This window comes from Meles meles, chromosome 9 (genome assembly GCF_922984935.1).
Source record: "Meles meles chromosome 9, mMelMel3.1 paternal haplotype, whole genome shotgun sequence".
NCBI lineage: Eukaryota > Metazoa > Chordata > Mammalia > Carnivora > Mustelidae > Meles > Meles meles.
This window is the reverse complement of record NC_060074.1, coordinates 93,852,734-93,873,948: the sequence shown is the minus strand read 5'-3', so window position 1 is coordinate 93,873,948 and position 21,215 is coordinate 93,852,734. Positions and strand designations below refer to the sequence as shown.

Sequence of the window (21,215 nt, the reverse complement as noted above, 5' to 3'; positions counted from 1 at the left end):
AGACTTCAGGGAACAAAAGCCAAATAGAGGAACCAGAAGCAGCTTACACTGAATCCAGTCCCCTGGCAAGGGCCAGTGCAACTTGACCCAGGCAAAGATACCCGAGAATCAGTGCAACAGGACCCTCTCCACCAGAAGAACAGCAGGAACATCAGACTAATACCTAGTTTACGGATCACACAGCACTGAAAAACTGTGGCAGGGGAAAATAGGATATCAATTTCGAGGGTTTTTCCCCCCCTTTATGAGTCTTTAGTCTTTCAATTTAATATTTTTTTTCATTTTTAAACTAGTTCTTTATTTTATTAACTCTTTAACTCTTGGTTTTTAAGTTTTTAATTTTCTCTTTTACATTTACATTTTATAGGTATATTCATTTTTTTAATTCCTTTTACTGTATTCAATTATATTTAGTGTGTGTATGTGTATGTGTGTGTGTGTGTGTGTGTAAGTTCTGTATTCTTTACAATTTTGGGAGTGTCTTCTAACAAACACCAAAATGCTTCCAGGACAAAGTGTATCACATTGTTTTGTCCACCTGTGAGGTTATAGTCTCTTTCTTTTTTTGGTTTTGGATCTCCTGGGATTTGTCTAGTATGTATTTCACTGGCATCATTGATATGCCATTGAAATTATTGATAGTTTTTATTTTGTTCTCTCATTCATCTATTCTTCTCTGGATGAAATGACTAGAGGGAGAAATTCACAGCAAAAGAGAACTGGAGGGAATACTCTGTCACAGATTTAATTGATATGGATTATAAGTGTGTTAGAATTAAGAGAAATGATTATAGAGATACTAGCTGGGGTTGAAAAAAGCATAAAAAAACACTACAGAATCCCTTAGTGTAGAAATAAAAGAACTAAAATCTGATCAAGCCAAAATTAAAAATACTTAAACTGAGATGCAGTCTAAAATGGATGCTCTAATAGCTAGGGCAAATGAAGCAGAAGAGTCAGTAACATAGAAGATAAAATGATGGAAAGGAAGCTGAGGAAAAAAGAAAAACAGCTAACTGATCATGGTGGGAGGCTTTGAGAAGTCAGCAATACCATAAAGCAAAACAGTATTAGAATTATTGGGGATACAGAGGAAGAAGAGAGAGAGGGACAGAAAGTATATTTGAGCAAACCACGGCTAAGAACTTCCCTAATCTGGGGAAGGAAATAGGCATTCAAGTCCAGGAGGAAGAGAGAATTCCCCTCTAAAACAATCAATAAAAATAAATCAACACCCTGTCATATAATAGTGAAGCTTGCAAATCTCAGAGATAAAAGAAAAATCCTGAAAGAGATAAGAGGTACTTAATGTATAAGGGTAGAAACATTAGACTGGCATCAGACTTATCCACAGAGACATGGCAGCCAGAAAGGGCTGGAATGATATATTCAAGGTACTAAAAGAGAAAAACATGCAGCCAAGAATACTTTATGCAGCAAGCTGTCATTCAGAATGGAGGAGAGATTAAAAGCTTCCAGGACAGACAGAAATGAAAGGAATTTATGATCAATATACTGCAAGAAATATTAAAGGGGATCCTGTAAGTGAAGAAAGATCCCAAAAGTAACAGACCAGAAAAGAACAGAGACAATCTACAGAAGCAGGGACTTAACAGGTAATACAATGACACTAAATTTATCGCCTCCAATAGTTACTTTGAATGTAAATGGGCTAAATGCTGCAATGAAAAGACACGGGAAGAGGGTGGTGGGGTTATGGACATTGGAGAGTGTATGTGCTATGGTGAGTGCTGTGAAGTGTGTAAACCTGGTGATTTACAGACCTGTACCCCTGGGGCTAATAATACATTATATGTTTATTAAAAAAAGAAAGAAAGAAAGAAAGAAAAGACATGGAGTCATGGATAGACTCATGGATAGAGTCATGGAAAAGACATGGATAAAAAAGCAAGATCCATTGATATGCTGTCTACAAGACTCATTTTAGATGCAAAGACACCTACAGATTGAAAGTGAGGGAGTGGAGAAAATTTATCATGTTAATGGACATCAAAAGAAAGCTGGGGTAGCAATCCTTATATTAGACAAATTAGACTTTAAACCAAAGACTGTAGTAAAGGATGTAGAGTGACACTATAAAATACTTAAAGCGTCTATCCAACAAGAAGATCAATTATATTTATGCTTCTAACTTGGGAGAAGTCACTTACAGAAACCAATTAATAACAAAATTAAAGAAACACATTGATAATACAATAATAGTAGGGGACTTCAACACCCCACTCATAGCAATGGGCAGATCATCAAAGAAACAAGGGCTTTGAATGACACATTAGACAAGACAGACTTCACAGATATACATAGAACATTCCATCCTAAAGCAACATAATACACATTCATATCAAGTGCACATGGAACATTTCCAGAATAGATTGCATACTGGGTTATAAATCAGGTCTCAACCAATACCAAAAGACTGATACTGTTCCCTGATTATTTTCAGACCACAATGCTTTGAAATTCAAACTCAATCACAAGAGGAAATTTAGAAGGAACTCAAACACTTAGAGATTAAAGAGCATCCTACTAAAGAATGAATGGGTCAACCAAGAAATTAAAGAAGTAAAAAGAATCATGAAAACAAGGAAAAATGAAAACAAAATATTTGAGATACAGTAAAGGTGTGGTTCTAAGAGGGAATTACATAGCAATACAAGCTTTTCTCAAAAAATTAGAAAAGTCTCAAATATACAAGCTAACCTTATACCTAAAGGACTGGAAAAGAATAGCAAATAAAGCCTAAACCAAGCAGGAAAAGAGAAATAATAAAGTTTGGAGCAGAAATCAATGAAATAAAAACCAAAAGAACAGAAGAACAGATCAACAAAACTAGGAGCTGGTTCTTTGAAAGATTTAATAAGGTTGATAAGCTCTTGGCCAGACTTGTCAAAAAGAAATTAGAAAGGACCCAAATAAATAAAATCATGAATGAAAGAGGAAAGATCACAACCAACACCAAGGAAGTACTGACAATTTTAAGAGCGTATGAGCAGCTATACACCAACAAATTAGACAATCTGGAAGAAACAGATTCATTCCTGGAAACTTATAAACTACCAAAATTGAAAGAGAAATAGAAAACCTGAAGAGACCCATAAGCAGCAAGGAAATTGAAGCAGTCATCAAAAATCTCCCAACAAACAAGAGCCCAGGCCCAGATGGCTTCCCAGGAGAATTCTACCAAACATTTAAAGAACATATATTCTGAGACTGTTTCAAAAACTAAGAATGGAAGGAAAACCTCCAGACTCACTCTAGGAGGCCATCAATACCTTGATCCCAAAACAAGACAAAAACTCCACCAGGAAGAATTATAGACCAGTATCCCTGATGAGCATGGATGCCAAAATCCTCACCAAGATACTAGTGAATAGGATCCAACAGTACATTAAAAGGATTATTCGCCACCACCAAGTGGGATTTATTCCTGAGCTGCAAGGGTGATTCAATATTCACAAAATCAACGTGAGAGATCACATTAACAAAAGAAGAGACAAGAAACATGATCCTCTCAACTGATGCAGAAAAAACAGACGATTAAAACTATTCTCAGTGTAGGGACAGAAGGAGTATACCTCAATATCATAATGAAAAGTTCACTGGGATTACCATTCTCAATGGGGAAAAACAGAACTTTCCCCCTAAGGTCAGGAACATGACAGGGATGCCCTACTCTCACCATATTGTTCAACATAGTACTAGAAGTCTTAGCCTCAGCAATCAGACAACAAAAAGAAACAAAAATTTTTCAAATTGGAAAAGAAGTAGTCAAACTCTCATTGTTCACAGATGACATGATACTTTATGTGGAAAACCGAAAAAAAACTTCACTCCCAAATTGCTAGAACTCATACAGTGATTCAGTAATGTGTCAGGATACAAAATCAGTGCACAGAAATCAGTTGCATTTCTATACATTAGCAATGAGACTGAAAAAAGAGAAATTAAGGAGTTGGTCCCATTTACAATTTCACCCCAAACTATAAGATACCAAGGAATAAACCTAACCAAAGAGGTAAAGGAACTGCACTCTAAAAACTACAGAACACTTATGAAGGAAATTCAGGAAGACCCAAAGAAATGGAAAAATATTGTATGCTTATGGATTGGAGGAATAAAAATTGTTAAAATGTCTCTGCTACCCAGAGCAATATATGCATTCAATGCAATACCTATCAAAATACCATTGACATTTTTCACAGAACTGTAACAAATAATCCTAAAAATTGCATGGAACCAGAAAGACCCCTAATAGGGACATTAAAAGCAAAAACAAAAACAAAACAATAAATACCAAAGCTGGACTTCAAGCTCTATTACAAAGCTATAATCTTCAAGACAGTATGGAAATGGCACAGAAACAAACACATAGATCAACAGGGAACCCAGAAATGGACCCTCAGATCTATGGTCAACCAATCTTCAACAAAGCAGGAAAGAATATCCAATGGAAAGAGGAAAGTCTCTTTAACAAACGGTACTGTGGAAATTGGACAACCACATATAGAAAAATGAAACTGGATCATTTTCTTACACCATAGACTCAAAATGATGAAAAACCTAAGTGTGAGATAGGCATCCTTCAAAATCCTAGAGAATGCAGGCAGTAATGCCTTCAACCTCAGCCACAGCAACTTCTTGCTAGAGAGGTCTCCAAATGCAAGAGAAACAAATGTGAATGTGAACTATTGCGACTTTCTCAAGATAAAAGGCTTCCGCACAGCAAAGGAACCAGTCAACAAAACTTAAAGGTAACCTATAGAATAGGAGAAGATATTCACAAATGACATATCAAATAATGGGATGGTATCCAAGGTCTATAAAGAACTTATCAAACTCAACACCCAAAAAACAAATAATCCAGTCAAGAAATGGGCAGAAGACATGGACATCTCTCCAAAGAAGACATACAAATGGCCAACAGAAATATGAAAAAATGTTCCACATCCCTTGGTATCCAGGAAATACAAATTAAAACCATGGTGAGATACCACCATACACCAGTCAAAATGGCTGAAATTAACAAGTCAGAAAACAATTGTTGGTGAGGCTGTGGGGAAGGAGAACCCTCTTACACTGTGGGTGGGAATGCAAGCTGGTACAGTTGGTTTGGAAAACAATAGGGAGGTTCCTCAAGAAGTTAAAAATAGAGCACTCTGTGACCCAGCAATTGCACTACTGGGTATTTGCCCCGAAGATACAAATGTAATGATCCAAAGGGTCACATGTACCCCAATGTTCATAGCAACAATGTCTGCAATAGCCAAACTATGGGAAAAAGCTGAGATGTCCACTGACAGATGAATAGATAAGATGTGATACTATATATATGTGTATGTGTCTAAACACACACACACACACATATGGTAAGCCATTATGTGGGTGTGTATATAATGGAATACTACAACCATCATGAAGGATGAATACTTATCATTTACATCCATATGGATGGAACTGAAGGGTATTATGCTGAGTAAAACAAGTCAAAGAAAGACAATTATCAGGTTTTCACTCATAAGTGGAATATAACAGTACAAAGAATCATAGTGGATGGGAGGGAAAACTGAATGGGAAGTCAGAGAGAAAAATCACGAGAGACTCTTAACTATAGGAAATAAACTGAGGGTTTCTGGAGGGGAGGTGGGTAGGGGAATGGGGTAATTGGGTGATGGGCATTAAGAAGGACATGTGATGTGAAAAGCACTGGGTGTTCTATGCAACTGAGGAATCACTAAATTCTACCTTTGAAACTAGTACTGTACTATCTGTTGGCTAACTGACTTTAAATTTTAAAAAAGGAAAAAAAAATTATCCCTAATTTAGTTGACATGATCAGTAACATTATCTTAGCTCTGGAACGCATTCAGATAACCAACAACTCAATGGCTGGAGTTTTGATACATGGCCAAATTGCACGAAACGTTCCCCCTTGTGGGATTAGATTAAGTCTGTTTCATCAAGGTTACACTTTTTTGTACCTGGATTAAAGGTTGTAGACCAAAAAGATTAAATTCAGAAATTTAAGAAGAAAATTACCTGAGATTCTATGGTAGACCCTGGTAGTTTATGGAATTTATTTAGCTAGCTAAATCCAACTCGGGGGAATTGTTGATATTGCAGATTGGTGGTCTCCTACTATTTTGAGTCCTGATGATGGCCATCTTCAATAATATATGAAAGAAATTCATGATCTTGGTTCCAACCTAAGTTGTTCAAATTAATAAAGGTGGGCAACAGAGTGTGGTACGCCTGGAGAAATCCACCAGGAGCTCAGACAGCATCAATGAGGAAGAGATATTGTTTAAAGAGGAGTCTCCAGGGTGCTCTCCTGTTTTGGCAGGTCTCAAAAAAGGCAGTTACTACTCTTTATTCTGAGCTATCTTTGTAAGGATATTTATAGGGAGAACAGCCTTGGAAAACAGAGATAGGGTTCCCACCCAAAGTTAAGAGCAAGCACGCTTATTCTCAAACACAACATTTCCCTCTGGAGCAAAGTACAGGCATATTATGATATATTAGGGTCCTAATCACAAAGTTCTTCCCCTCTAACACAACCCATAGCAGGTGCAAGTGCTGTTTTTCTGCACTTAGCCATGTAGAAATTGGGACTTGGAAACACAATGCAAACATAAATGCAACTACTCTAGCTACTGGTGTAAGTGAAACAGTTATTTTCTGAACCAGCGTTCTCATGTAGTCTATCTGCACCAATGAAACTGTGACAGGAAACCTGTTAGTTTGCAAGAAGAGTAAAGTCTCCAAGCCTTCAGCATTATATATAGCAGCTAATACTGTTTCTTGTACAATGAGTAACCTTAATATTAGAAGCTGTTGGATATTATTTCCCATGCATATCACAACAACCAGCACACAGGGATGCTTAATATATATGGACAGAGGGACTGGTACATATTTCCATGAAATTACTGTGAAAGTTTCATAGCCATTATAATAATGCCATAAAAGAATGACTTCCAAGTATAACTGGATGGCCAAAAGGAAATTAATAGCCAGTTCTGGAAGGGTTTTCGTTTAACACATGCCAATCAGAACAATAGTTCTCACAAGGTGACTAAATTTTTTGCTTAATTTTCTACCCAACAGATGTCAATGGTAATCTTACTAAGCTGACAAAGATAATTTTCACTTTCCTTCAAAGTCAGTTCTTTCATTATTCATATTTTAGACATAAGAAATTCTCCTTAGAATTGGGTTTCAATAGTTATCCATAACTTTTGGTCATGTAACAATTCATGACAGTTAAAGATAGTATTTCATTGTGTAATGAAGGCCAATACTCAAATCTTGATATATCTTGATACATCAGCCAGACATTGAGGGAGTTCTTGTTTAAGGTATACTGGACATATAATGAAAGGATACTCGGATCTATGAATTAAAATCAGAATGAAGTATGAATTTATATCTATAGCAATATTTAAGTACTTATCTAATTCATAAGTTGTTTTATTGTTTTTTAAGCACCTGGTTGGCTCAGTTGGTTGAGCATCTGATCTTGATTTTGGCTTTGGTCATGATCTCAGGGTCATGGGATTGAGCTCTACATCTATCCCAATGGTCAGCAGAGTCTGCTGGTCTCCTTCCCTCTTCTCCCTCCCAAATACATAAAATCTTAAGAGAAAGAATGGAGCCTCTAATAGAGTATTACACAAAATATTCTCTATCTTTCCTTATACGAGGATAACATACCCCAACTTAGCAACTTCAGTCTTACCTGGAACTTGTTTGGAACAATAAAATTTTAGCAAAAATGATATATGTTATTGATGAGTACAAGCTTTTGGAACTTTCATGTCCTTCTGAAATTGTTCCCTTTTCCCTCTGCCTTAACATTGGAAATGTCCCAAATAGAAATTGTCCCTTCATTCTGTGTTTCAGAATGAAGACAATGAGTTGCTTAATCCATAACAGATAGGTGTTGGCTCAAGTCACCTAATTTCTGAAGTCACTGATATTTAGGGGTTGACACTGAGACAGAAGTTAGTCTGAGATGTGTGACATGGGGACAATGGAAAAGGTACGACCACAGATGGTAGATAAAATTACCAAAGCACACTTTAATTCTAAAGCACCACAAAGTCTGTACATTCAAAGAATACAACTTCTAGAAATAGAAAGCTATTAGCTTTCCCTCCTTTTTTATTTGCTCTTAAGACGGTCTATTCCATGCCCTTGTTTGTATCTGCTACGAGGAATCACAAAACTCTATTCTCATTCCTTCTTTCCCTTCTTAAGCAAAGATTCATTCCATATCCATTATGTTCAGCCATGTGTTAGCTTTTCTTTCTTCATCCTTTTATATGTTGTAGGAAAAACTGATAAGTGTAGCCTTTTATGAAGCAATCATCATGTTTTGACTTAACGTTTTCATTATCAGTATTTTATAGTTACAAATCATGTTATGCCTCTTTTTTCTATTCTAAGACTCAAATGGAGATTCAGAGTGGCTAAGGAAATTGAGGACAATTATATACCTGCTCAAAGAACAGAACTAAGATTTGAATTCCATTTGTCTAAATCCTAAAACCTGGTTCTTCCACTACACAATTATCATACATGATAGCATGAGAAAACTACATATATTGTCAAATCTAATTTCCTCATGAAGCCAGAAATATGTGCAAAGAAATATTAATGAGATACCAATGCATTTTAAAGAAAAACTTTACTCCTAATCTGTTTATCTTTAAAGTTATTGACCATTAGTTTAATGTTATAAAATTATTAAAAGCATTAGGTAAATAATTAAGTTGATAAAAATTAATCAGCTGCTTTACAATTTAACTTTTAAAAAGTTTAATTTCACATGGCCTATTTAATAATTATTTGGGGGCTGAACTAGGTTACTCCAGATAAGCCTAGAACTGTTTATTAGTTTAACAATATAAGACAGATTATGTGAACTTCATCTTCAGTTTTTTTGTTTAATTGATCTAGAGAATTCTTCTAATCAATGCTTAAAAACAAAACAAAACAAACCAAAACCTGTTACCACTATTAGAACTGGAACAAATGGACTTGCAAGGAACTAGATAAACCCAGGCAGACTTTCTCTGAGATACATGGAAGAACATAATTTCAACAAAAGAAACAAATGTAAATAGGGAATAAAATATGAAGAATAAAAGAAAACTAAGTATCTGATGCAGCTGGCACATTTTGGGGTGTCTTCCAGCTTACAACTAATTTCCCTTCTGTGGGAATTACACTGGAGTGGGTGCCATCTGCTCAGGTCCATTTAACATCACCCTAGCCCGTTCTGGCCATAGACAATGAATCCACTTTTGACGTTGATCCAAGAGATCTCATTGGAGTCTTCTTTCAGGGAATATGTACCTTAACAGAAGAGTACAGAGGTTGGGAGGTTGGAGCTAAATCATTCTGTTGTGATGGCAAACCTCCTAGAATATTCATATACACTGAGTTTGGCAAAAAATGCTTTAGTTTTTGCCAGTCCCAGGCTTACTTCAAATATATGGTATTCTTTTAACCTTACACTTAGTATCTCTGCTTTCTGGGGATATTTTTTCCAGCTTTACTACTTAATTTAAATCTTCAGTTTTTGTGTCCATAAAAGATCTCTACTAACTCTAAAGTGCACCTTTAATGGTTGAGCCTAATACATAATGACTAAACAAGGTATTTCAATGTAAATGTATCCTTGGATCCTCTCACATTAACAGTGCCTTTATATATGTATAGAAGTTATTTAAAAATTTTTGACCAAAAGAAGTTTTTACAGGTATAAGTGTACATTTGAAATCTGGAATAAAAGTTTATAATTAGAACAATTTACATGAAATAAACTGATGAAAGTAATGTCCTAAGCTTTCTCTCCCTACTCCTAACCCCATCATGTATGCTAATATTTCATAATCAAATTTTTAAAATTTATATTCTATACCATAATTACTACAGTCATTTAATCCTATATTTAACTAGATTCAGTGCTTTTTAAACCATAACTTCCTCTATCGTTGGTGTCTCAGATTTGATTTTTGATTTATGAGATTTCATTTTTAACCAGTTTCATTTTTCAAGGGGAAATGTATTAAATTTTGGCTTAAAATGAGGTACTTTACATATAACAAAATTCATGATTTTAAGTGTACATTTCAGTAAGTTTGAAGAAATTAATCTACCAATGTAACTGTCACTGCAATCAAGATACAGAATATTTCCATGACCCCAGAAAGTTCCCTTGGGCTTTTTCCAAACAATGACCTCTCCTGTTACTTCCTACTCTTGACACAGAAACAGCCACTGATAGGATTTGTTACCCTATCACCATAGCTTACTTTTGTCATTCCTAGAACTTCATTTTAGGATTTGTACAGTGGGGGGTGCCTGGGTGTTTCAGTTGGGTAAGTGTCTGCCTTCAGCTCAGATCATGATCTCAGTGTCCTGGGACCAAGCCTCTTGCAGAGCTCTCTGCTCAATCTGGCATTTTCCCCCACTCTCCCAAAATCTTTTTAAAAATTGTACAGTAGGGATGCCTGGGTGGCTCAGTCAGTTAAGCTGCTGCCTTCGGCTTAGGTCATGATAGCCAGGGTCCTGGGATTGAGTCCCGCTTCAGGCTCCTTGCTGGGCAGCGAGCCTGCTTCTCTCTCCAGCCTCTGCCTGCTTGTGCACACCCTCTCTCTCTGACAAATAAATAAATAAAATCTTTAAAAAAAATTGTACAGTATATTCTTCTGTGTTTGCCTTTTGTTCAGTATCATCTTTTTAAATCCATCTGTACTGCTGAGTGTATCAGTGATTCATTTCTTGTCATTATTGCTGAGAATGATTGTACAAGTTTTCCCAAAAGGTCTTTTTCCATTTACCAGTTGAGGGATAGTGGAGTATTTTCCAGTTTGAGGCGGTAATGAATATGGCTGAAGTAAACATTCTTTTACAATTTTTTGTGGACATTTTCATTTCTCTTAGGGAAACAGGAGTGAAATTTATGGGTCTTTATGTTCGTATTTTAGAAATTACTAACCTCTTTTCCCAAGTAATGGGACAATGTTACACTCAAATCAGTGTTTGAGAGATCCAGTTGCTTCATACGCTCTTCAATGTTTGACATTGTAAATCTCAATTTTATTCTTTATAGTGTGTGCAAAATGGTGGGTCATGATTTCAGTGTGCATTTTCTTGATGACTAGTGAGGTTGAAAAATCCTATCATGTGCTTATTAGCTATTCTTATTTTGCAAAGTGTCTGTTCTAGACTTCTCATTTTAAAGTGGATCAACGTTCTTATAATTGATTTGTAGTTGTTTATACATGCTGGACAAAAGTCCTTCGTCATATGTAACAGTTATTTATCTTATATTTTTACGTGTTCTTTTTCCTGCTTGCATAAGTGTGATTTGTCAAATCACCTCGTCGTAAAGAGTCCTTTCCTTATTATGTTCGCATCTTGTCCTCTATTGACTGTATATATATTGGTCAGTTTTGAACTCCAATATTTATCCTTATACCAAAACTACACTTAATTTCTTTAATTTTATTCTGTAGCAAATCAATTCTGTTCAATTCTTCTTCCATCACTTTATAGTTGTTTACAAAAGTATTCTTCATTAAATTTCTGTATGCAAATATCAGTTTCTGAGTCAGTTTCTGGGGAAATCTAACCTTAGATTTAGATTTAGCAATCTTAGATTAGAACAACCCAGGTATTACTCATATCTTCTGTATACTTAATCATTTATTGCTTTCAAAAAAATTAGTAAAAAAAAAAAACAAATAGGTTTATGGACTTGCCCATTTTCCTTTTAGTCAGTCTTATTTCTTTTGGCTTGATGTATTTTCAAATTATCTTATTAAGTACATTCATGTTTTAGAAAGGATTTGTTTCCTTTTTGTAATTATGACAAGGCCTTCTCTTTTTCTACAGATTATTCCTGGTCTTCAACTCTAGTTTGATATTAATGCAGTCATACTAGCTATCTTAAGTTTGATATTTGCATAATCTAAAAACATCAAAATTAAAGGATAAAATATATTTAAAATAATCGAATATTTAGAACGTCTATATTTATCTGCTTCCTTTATAAATATAATAAAGCCAGATCTTGTTTTTATCCAATGTGATGATCTCTGTCCTTTAAATTGTTTTGCCCACTTCTATTTTTGCTATGCTTGGGTTTAAGTCTACCATGTTACTCTTTTATTGCTAATTTCTTCTTGCAGTTAACATAGTGTTTTTCTTTTCCTTTGGCTTTTTTTTTTTGTGGTAAAGTATGCATAAAAAATTTAGAAACAACAAAAGAAATTTGGAGCAATCAAAAATACGTGGAAATTTAAAAACACACTCCTAAATAACCAGTGGGTCATATGAATTCAAAGATGTTGGAAAACTACTTTGATAGTAAAGAAAATGAAGACACACATATCAGCCTTACAGAACAAAGCTAAAACAGTCCTTAGAGGGAACTCATATTTAAATAATATTAAAAACTCAATTCTCCCAATTTTAGCAACTGGCAAGAAGAGAAATCAACCTAAACCAAACAGCAAAAAATAAGATTAGATATTAGTGAAGTAGAAAAAAAAATATATAGAAAATTGATGAAACCAATAGCAGTTTTCTTTGAAAAGGTCAACAAAATTCACAAACCTCTATCTGGATTGACTGGGGGGTGGGGAGGTGTGAAAGTGACTCCAATTACTAGAATTACAAGTGAAAGGGAACATTAGGACTGATCTAACACAAATGATTATAAAGCAATACTGAAGCATTGCAGGTTATTAAATAACTGAAATGAAGTGGCTACATCTCTTAAGAAGTCACAAACTCCTAAAACTAAGGCAAGAAAAGATAAACAACCTAAGGAAATTGATAGTACGCAAACAGTTTTAATTAGGACTTAAACTGCCAACAAAGAAAAACCCAGGAACAGATGGCTTCATGGCTAAATTTTTCCAGCCTTAAAAAAAAAAAAAAAATACCGTTTTTACCACCAGGTCTACCAAAGAAAACACTCTCCAGCTCTGTGTGGCTGGTATTACCTTGTTAACAGACAAAAATAAATAAATAAATAAATAAATAAATAAATATAAAGAAAAATCACCAGACTATTACAAACCAATTTCTCATTAATATGGACACGAAAATCCTCAACAAAACATTAAGAAACTAAATTATAACATATAAAGAATTATATAACATGATTAAGTGGTATTTGTCCCAGGAATGAAAAGTTGATTTAACATCTGAAAAATAATGTAATATACCATTACCAATAAAGCATAAACAAAAAACTACATGATAATCTCAATATATAAGAATTTGACAAATTCTAACCACCTTTCATGATAAAAACACACAGAAAAGTAGAAATATAAGCGAACTTCCTCAACCTGATGAGCTGCATCTCTGAAAAATGTATAGCTAACATTATTCTGAATGGTGAAAGACTAGTTTCTTCTAAGATCAGGAACTACAAAATGTTCACTCTTACCACTTCTATTAAACATTGCAATAGAGGTTCTAGCCAAGGCAATTAAGAAATAAATGGCACCCAGATTGGAAAGGAAGAAGTAAAACTATTTGCAGATGTCATAATCCTGTATACAGACAAGCTTAAGGAATTCACTTAAAAACTGTTAGTTAGAGCTAACAAATATGTTCTTGTGTCCAGGATACAAGAACATACCAAAAAAAAAAAAAAAGTCAATCGCATTTCTATACACTTGCAATGAACAATCCAAAATAAATTTCCATTTACAGTAGCATCCCAAAGAATACTTACATATAAATTTAATAAACATGCACAATAGATATGCTGAATATTACAAAATATTTGAAAAAAATCAAAGATCTAAATAAAAAGAAACATCATATTCATGGATTAGAAGACAGTATTATTAAGATGGGAATATTCCTCAAATCGATTTAGAGATTCAAGGCAATCTCTGTCAGATAACTAGTTGATTTCTTAAATTGTCAATATGATTTTAACAGTCAAACAGTCACACGGAATTCTAAGGACCCAGAGTAGCCAAAACAATTATTAAAAAAAAAAAAAAAAGAACAAAGTAGGAAGACTCACTCTTCCTAATGGCAAGACTTACTACAAAGCTAGAGTAATTAAGACAGTGTAGTGCTGGCAGAAGCATCTATAGATCAAAAATAGAATTGAGAGTCCGTAAACTCACCTGTGTATGGTCAATTGATTTTCAAATACAGTGCAAAAAAATCATTTAATAGAATGGGGGAATAACAGCTTTTCAATACATGATGTTGGGACAACTGGAAAAAATCCCTCATTTAAAAAAAAAAAAAAAATTACCCCGGATTTTCTAGTCCTCACTCAAGTGTTAACTATTGTTAATAGTTGAATATATAGGCTTCTAAAATAGTTTTATATGTGCGTTTACATACATAAGTGAAAATAAACAAATACAGTTTTTTAAAAAATATGTTCAGACTGTGTTGTGTTTGCCATTTATGAAATGACATATCTTGAGTAACAGCTTTCACTTATAAATTACTTTTTAGGAGTGCCTGGGTGGGTGAGTCATTAAGTGTCTGCCTTCTGCTCAGGTCATGATCCCAGGGTCCTGGGATGGAGCCCCGCATTGGCCTCCCTGCTGGGTGCGGAGCCTGTTTCCCCTTCTTGCCCTCCCCCTGCTTGTGTTCTCTCTCTTGCTTTGTCTCTGTCAAATACATAAAATCTTTAAAAAAAAAAAAAAAAGTAAAAAATTAAACTATATTAACCAGGCAACATTCTAAGTCCTTTATATCCTAACTTGAGGTAATCCACACAAAACACGTAAGAAAAGTGCTATTACTATTCAAATTTCAGGACAACAAAAGTAAGTATCTGGAGTTAAATAATTTGGCCAGTTTGCATAGTTGGAAAGAAGCAGGGCAAATACAAGTCCTGGAGTTCATGTTCTTTACTCTCCCTCCACTGGCTTACCACTAGAAAAGCCAAAAAAATTTCAAGTTTTTATGTGAAATAGCATGTTTTCTACTTTTTTAATCTGCTCCCATCATTCAAAACATTAAGGTTGAACCTTTTTGTATGTATTTCAAGCAATGCCTCATGAATATTTTTGGTATGATTTATTTTACCAGAGAATGAGGTTGTGATTGGACTATGAATTTTTTCCTGATAGCCAGAATTTTATTGTTCTTATTTATTGTTCATTTGTCTGCCTGTCCACAACATAGTCGGGTTCTGTATTTTATCCTGTGCCTAGCCAAGTGACTCCACACTACTTTGTTGAATGAGTGAATAAATGAATGGACAATCTCTTGGGAATTATTACCTCATTGAGAGTAAGTGGAACAGTTCACAAAACTGAGGATCAGATGAATAAACTTTGAAGCGCTGAAAAATGAGAAGTGTCATATTGTTCTCCCTCTTTGTAATCCTTTGTGAATCTTTGCAGAGTAGGCACTTTAAAGATATCTGACCATGTGTTACAAAACCCTAAGTATTCTTTGATTTCAATTTCTATTCTTCTGACTTCTCTAAAAAGTACAATGTCTCAAACTTTGTTTTCTGGTTCTACAGCTTAATGAAAACTTTCCCCTTTTATTAAATTTCAGTTGGTCTTTGAAAAAGACACCCTGGCTTTGTAGCTATGCTTTATTTTGTATCTTGTCTTTTACTCCAGGCTTGAAAGGAGGAAGCACTGGGCTGTTCCACTCCTTATTGACTGTGATATCCCTCCCTGGTTCTGCACTGACATGTTGATGTGGTGAGATGATTAAAGGATCTGAAAAATAGAGCACAAAATCTTGAATGTGTGAAATATTTGTCAAAATTTCATAGTAATTAGGAGCTAAGCTAAGAAAAATGTGGCTTCTTAGAACTTGGTAGAATTTCAATGTGATGTAGATTTCTTTTGAGATTTTTAAATGGCCTGAATTCATTAGAAGACTCAAAAACTTCAAGTTCCATTGGAAGCAGAAAAAAATCTGTAGTATCAGGTCTGTAGTATACTTTAAATGTGAGTCTATTCATAAGTGGCATCTCAGAATTGATTACACTATGGCATCTTTCACTTCCTCCCCCTTTCTTGCAGGAGAGTAGTCAGATTCATTCTTCATTTTATTCCTTTTTTAGTCCATTTATACTGTCAGACATTATAATAGACATGAAGATAAAATGGTGAACATCATAGACACTGTATTTGACCTTGTAGAGCTGACAGCTTAGTTACAACATTTATCAGTTTTTACTGTCATTTAAATTATTTAAATACTTTAGGTTTCATGATCTCCCATGATTGAGAACTACCTCTGTCCACATAATTATCTTTTGGAAAATATTAAAGCTGTTTCCATTTTTCATTAATAAATCTAATTTGCCTATAAATATCTTATCCTTACATAATATTTACTTGCCAAAGGAGAGTTTTAAGGTAAAAAACACTCCTTTAACACAGGGCTCAATCTAATTTGTCTAAGGCAATCTTTCTCATTAGGGAAGTCATAGTGTTCTGCGTGGCTTTGCACAAAAGTAACTAAAAAGCCCAACTAGAAGGCATATGATTTAGGCATCACTTCTCCTGTATTAGGGAAGTGGAGAAGGGGGGGGAGACATCCATTCTTAAAGTGGCTTTTTTTTTTTTTTTAATCTTCCAGGAATCTATTATTTGTGACCTATTTATCATCTAGGAACATCACTGACATATTTTGCTTCATGTGACTTATGACAATGGATGTTTACCCCAGCTTTCATGGTTCTAGAGGAACTGAAAAACTTTAATGCTTGAGAGCACTTTGGAAATTCTGGATGGTAAAATACTGGAAATGCTAAGAATCTCTATGATAGGAAATCAAAAAAATAAAGTAGGGAACTGATCTTGGAAAGATGGAAGGGCTTGATGGCTATAAAATGAAGACAAAGTATGATCTAGAGTTGAAGGCGGGTTGCTAAGGGAGTAATGACTCCCACCCTCACACAACTTGATTAAGTACAATGAATCTTGGAAAACCCATCTCTCTGGTCTGTTCCTATTGAACGTTGTAACCAACTTACCATGGCCAGAGCTAGGAAGAATAAATGTTATTACTTCCTACATCTCAGGAGGGGAAACCAATCTGAGCTATTCCAACTGGAATACACATCACCTCAGCTGAGTTTTATCCATTTCTTTGTCATTTCCTCAGGCTGTACAAAAATGGAAATAATACAAAGTATTCTGTTCTCACTATAGCTCATGGTGAAAAGAAAAAAAATAGACTTCTGGAGAAAGTCTAAAAGTTAACTGCAATATATCATAGTAAATAGCATATATGGATAGAAACTTCAAAAAAAGGAGCAAAATATAAAATAAAGCAGTCTTGGCAACTAGACCAACCAAAGGCAGGGAAAAGGATGCATGAAAATAGGGGAAAAGGAAGGGAAGAGAGGCAAGAAGATAAAGAAGGAACTCACCCATCAAAAAGTTCCAGATGAGATACAATACAGTTATTTTGCCTTTGTCAGTTGATACAAATATATTGAGTTCAAAGTTATGTGTTAAAAATGGTGGAGTACCGAATGAACATGGTTTCTTGGAAATAAAACTTGGCAAAGAGGAGAACTGGTCTAAAGGCTCCAATCAAAAGACACAGGGTGGCAGAATGGATAAAAACAATAACAGCTACAAAAACCAAGACCCATCTATATGCTGCCTATAAGAGACTCACCTCAGACCTAAAGACACAAACGGACTGAAAGTAAAAGGGTGGAAAAATATTCACCATGCAAATGGAAGTGGGAAAAAAAAAAAGGCAGTCATCAGACAGGATAGGATTAAAAAAAGAAAAGACCATAAATGAGACAAAGAAGGGCAATTATATAGTGATAAAGGCATCAGTCCAACAGGAAGATATATCGTCAGTAACTACACAACCAACACTGGAGCACCTAAATACATAAAGTATCAACAGACATAGAGGAAAAAATTGATAGTAATACAATAGTAGGGGAATTTAACACCCTACTTATAACAGTGAATAGATCACCCAGAAAGAAAAAAATCAATAAGATAACAATGTCTTTGAATGACATCTTGAACCAGATGGACATAAGATATGCACAGAATGTTCTATCCAAAATATAAAATACACATTCTTTTCAAGTACACATGTAACATTTTCCAAAAGAGGTCACATATTAGGCCATAAAATAGGTCTCAATAAATTTAAGAAAACTGAAATCATATCATGTATCTTTCTTTATCACAATGGTATGAAACTAGAAATAAGTACAGGAAAAATAAACTAAAAAGAAAATGCTAACATATGGAGATTTGACAACATGATACTTAACATTCAATGGGTCAGCCAAGCAATCGAAGAAGAAATAAAATACATGGAGACACATGAAAATAAAAACACAAAGTTCCACCAAAAAACTCTGGGACACAGCAAAAATACTTCTAAGAGGGAAATATGTAGCAGTACAGGCCTACCTCAAGAAAAAGGTAAAGTTGAAATGAGCAACCTTATACCTAAAAGGAACTGACCTAGAAAAAGATCAAAGTCCAAGGTGAATAGAAAAAAAGAATAGATGATCAGAACAGAAATAAACCACATAAAAGGAAAAAAATGAAATCAAGAACTGGTTCTTTGAAAGGAAAAATAAAATTGACCAACTCTTAGACTCATCAAGAAAGGACTCAAATAATTAAAACCAGAAATGAGAACTAACAACTGACACCACAGAAATACAAAAGTATTATGAGAGAATATTAAGAACAATTGTATGCCAACAAACTGGACAACCCAGAAGAAATGGGTGAATTCCTAAAAACATGCAGTCCTAGAAAACTAGGAATAGAAAAATCAGAACAGACCAGTTACAAGTAACAGAATCAAAACAGTAATAGAAAAAAAAAAAAAAAATTCAGGACCACATGGATTCACAGGTGAATTCTACCAAACATTCAAAGAGGTAATACCTATTCACCTCAAACTATTCCAGAAAGTACAGTAGGAAGGAAAGCTTCCCAATACATTCTACAACGCCAGCATTGCCCTGATACCAAAACTAAAGGCACCACAAAAGCAAACAAACAAAACAAAAAACAAACACATAAAAAACTGTAGGCCATTATCCTTGATGAAGATGCAAAAATCCTCAACAAAATACTAGCAAACCACACAATACATTTAAGATCATTTCACTACAATCATGTGGGATTTATTGCAGGATGCAAGGGTGGTTTAATATTCAAATCAATGTCCTAGATCACATCAACAATTAAAAACCATGATCATCTCAATAGACACAGAAAAAGCATTTGACAAGATTTAACATACTGAGGATAAAAACTCTCAACAAAGTGGAGTTAGTGGGAAACATACCTCAATATGTTAAATGCCATTTATAAAAAACCCACAGCTAACTTATTCGATGGTAAAAATCTGAGAGCTTTCTTTCTAAAGTCAGGAACAAGATGATGAGCTCTACTCTTGAAACCCTTTTTTTTGGGGTGCCTGGGTGGCTCAGTGGGTTAAAGCCTCTGCTTTCGGCTCAAGTCCTGGTGTCAGGGTCCTGGGATTGAGCCCCGTATAGGGCTCTCTGCTCAGCAGGGAGCCTGCTTCCCCCTCTCTCTCTCTGCCTGCCTCTCTACCGACTTGTGATTTCTGTCTGTAAATGAATAAATAAAATCTTTAAAAAAAAAAAAAAAAGAACCCTTTTTTTCAAGAAACCCTTTTTTTTCAACAGAGCACTGTAAGTCCTAGTCACACCAATAAGAAAAACAAATGAGACATCTATATTGGTAAAGAAGTTAAACAGTTACTATTTGCAGATGACATAATACTATACATAGAAAATTCTCAAGAATCCACCAAAAAACTACTAGAATAAACAAATTCAATGAAGTTGCAGGACACAAGATTAATACCTAGTAATAGGTAGGATTTCTATATACAAGTGATGAAATAGAAGAAATTGAAAAAAAATTTTACAATTGAGAAAAAGAATACCTAGGTGTAAATTTAACTTAAGAGGTGAAAGACTTGTACTCTGAAAATTATATAACACTGATGAAAGAAGTTGAAGGTGACACAAATGTAAAGATGTTCACAGACTAGAGTAATATTTTTAAAATGCGCATAGTACTCAAAGCAAATCTATAGATTTAATATAATCCCTATCAAAATACCCACAATATTTTTTTTCTTTACAAAATACTAAATTTTTTATGGAACTACAGAAGACCCCCAAATAACTGAAGCAATCTTGAGAAAAAAAGAACAAAGCTGGAGTTATCACAATATCAGATTTTAAGATATACAACAAAGCCATAGTAATCAAAATGGTACAGTACTGGCATACAAACAGACACAGAAATTAACGGAACAGAATAGACACCCCAGAGTTGAACTCATGATTATATAGTCAACTGATCTATGAAAAAGGAGTTAAGAATAGACAATAAAAAAAAAAAAAAGACAATCTCCTCAATAAATGGTGTTGGGAAAAATGGACACCTACATGCAAAAGAATGAAACTGGACCACTTTCTAATACCATACACAAAAACAAAATCAAAATAAATTGAAGTATTCAATGTGAGACCCAAACCATTAAAACCTAGAAATTTTAGAAGAGAACATAGACAGTGATTTCTCTAACATCAGCTGTAGAAATATTTTTCTACTTAGGTCTCCTAAAGCCTGGGAAACAAAAGCCAAAATAAACCACTGAAACTAGATCAAAATAAGATGTTTCTGTACAGTGAAAGAAACCAATCAAACAAAAGGACAATTTACTATATGGAAGAAAACATTTGCGAATGATAGATCTGAGAAGGGATTAATATCCCAAATATATAAAGAACTCATACAATTCAACCTCCAAAACAAAATAAAGCAACTCATTAATAAAGAGGCAGAGGACCTGAATACAACATTTTGCCAATGAAGACTTACAGATGGGCAATGATGAAAAGATGCCCAACAACACTAATCATCCAAACAATGTAAATCAAAATCACAATGTACTATCACCTACACCAAATAGAATGACTAAAATCAAATTACCAGAAATAGCCAGCATTGGTGAGGATGTGAAGAAAAGGGAACTTTTATGTACTGCTGGTAAGAATGTAAATGGTTACAGTCACTGTGAAAAACAGTGTGGAAAACAGAAATACCATATGATGCAAAAAGTTCACTATTCACAATGAAAACATTGATTCAAAAGGATATATGTGTCCCTATGTTTAT

At 34.5% G+C, this 21,215-nt stretch overlaps 1 long non-coding RNA gene across 1 annotated transcript in view; it reads left to right on the top strand.

The window, feature by feature from the left end:
• The window catches only part of LOC123950294, a 66,447-nt gene extending 50,686 nt beyond the window's left edge, over positions 1–15,761 (top strand). The window contains exon 3 of the long non-coding RNA XR_006820217.1: positions 15,660–15,761. This is a non-coding gene — a long non-coding RNA (uncharacterized LOC123950294). The remainder of the gene's footprint in view (positions 1–15,659) is intronic.
• The last annotated feature ends 5,454 nt before the right edge of the window (positions 15,762–21,215 follow it).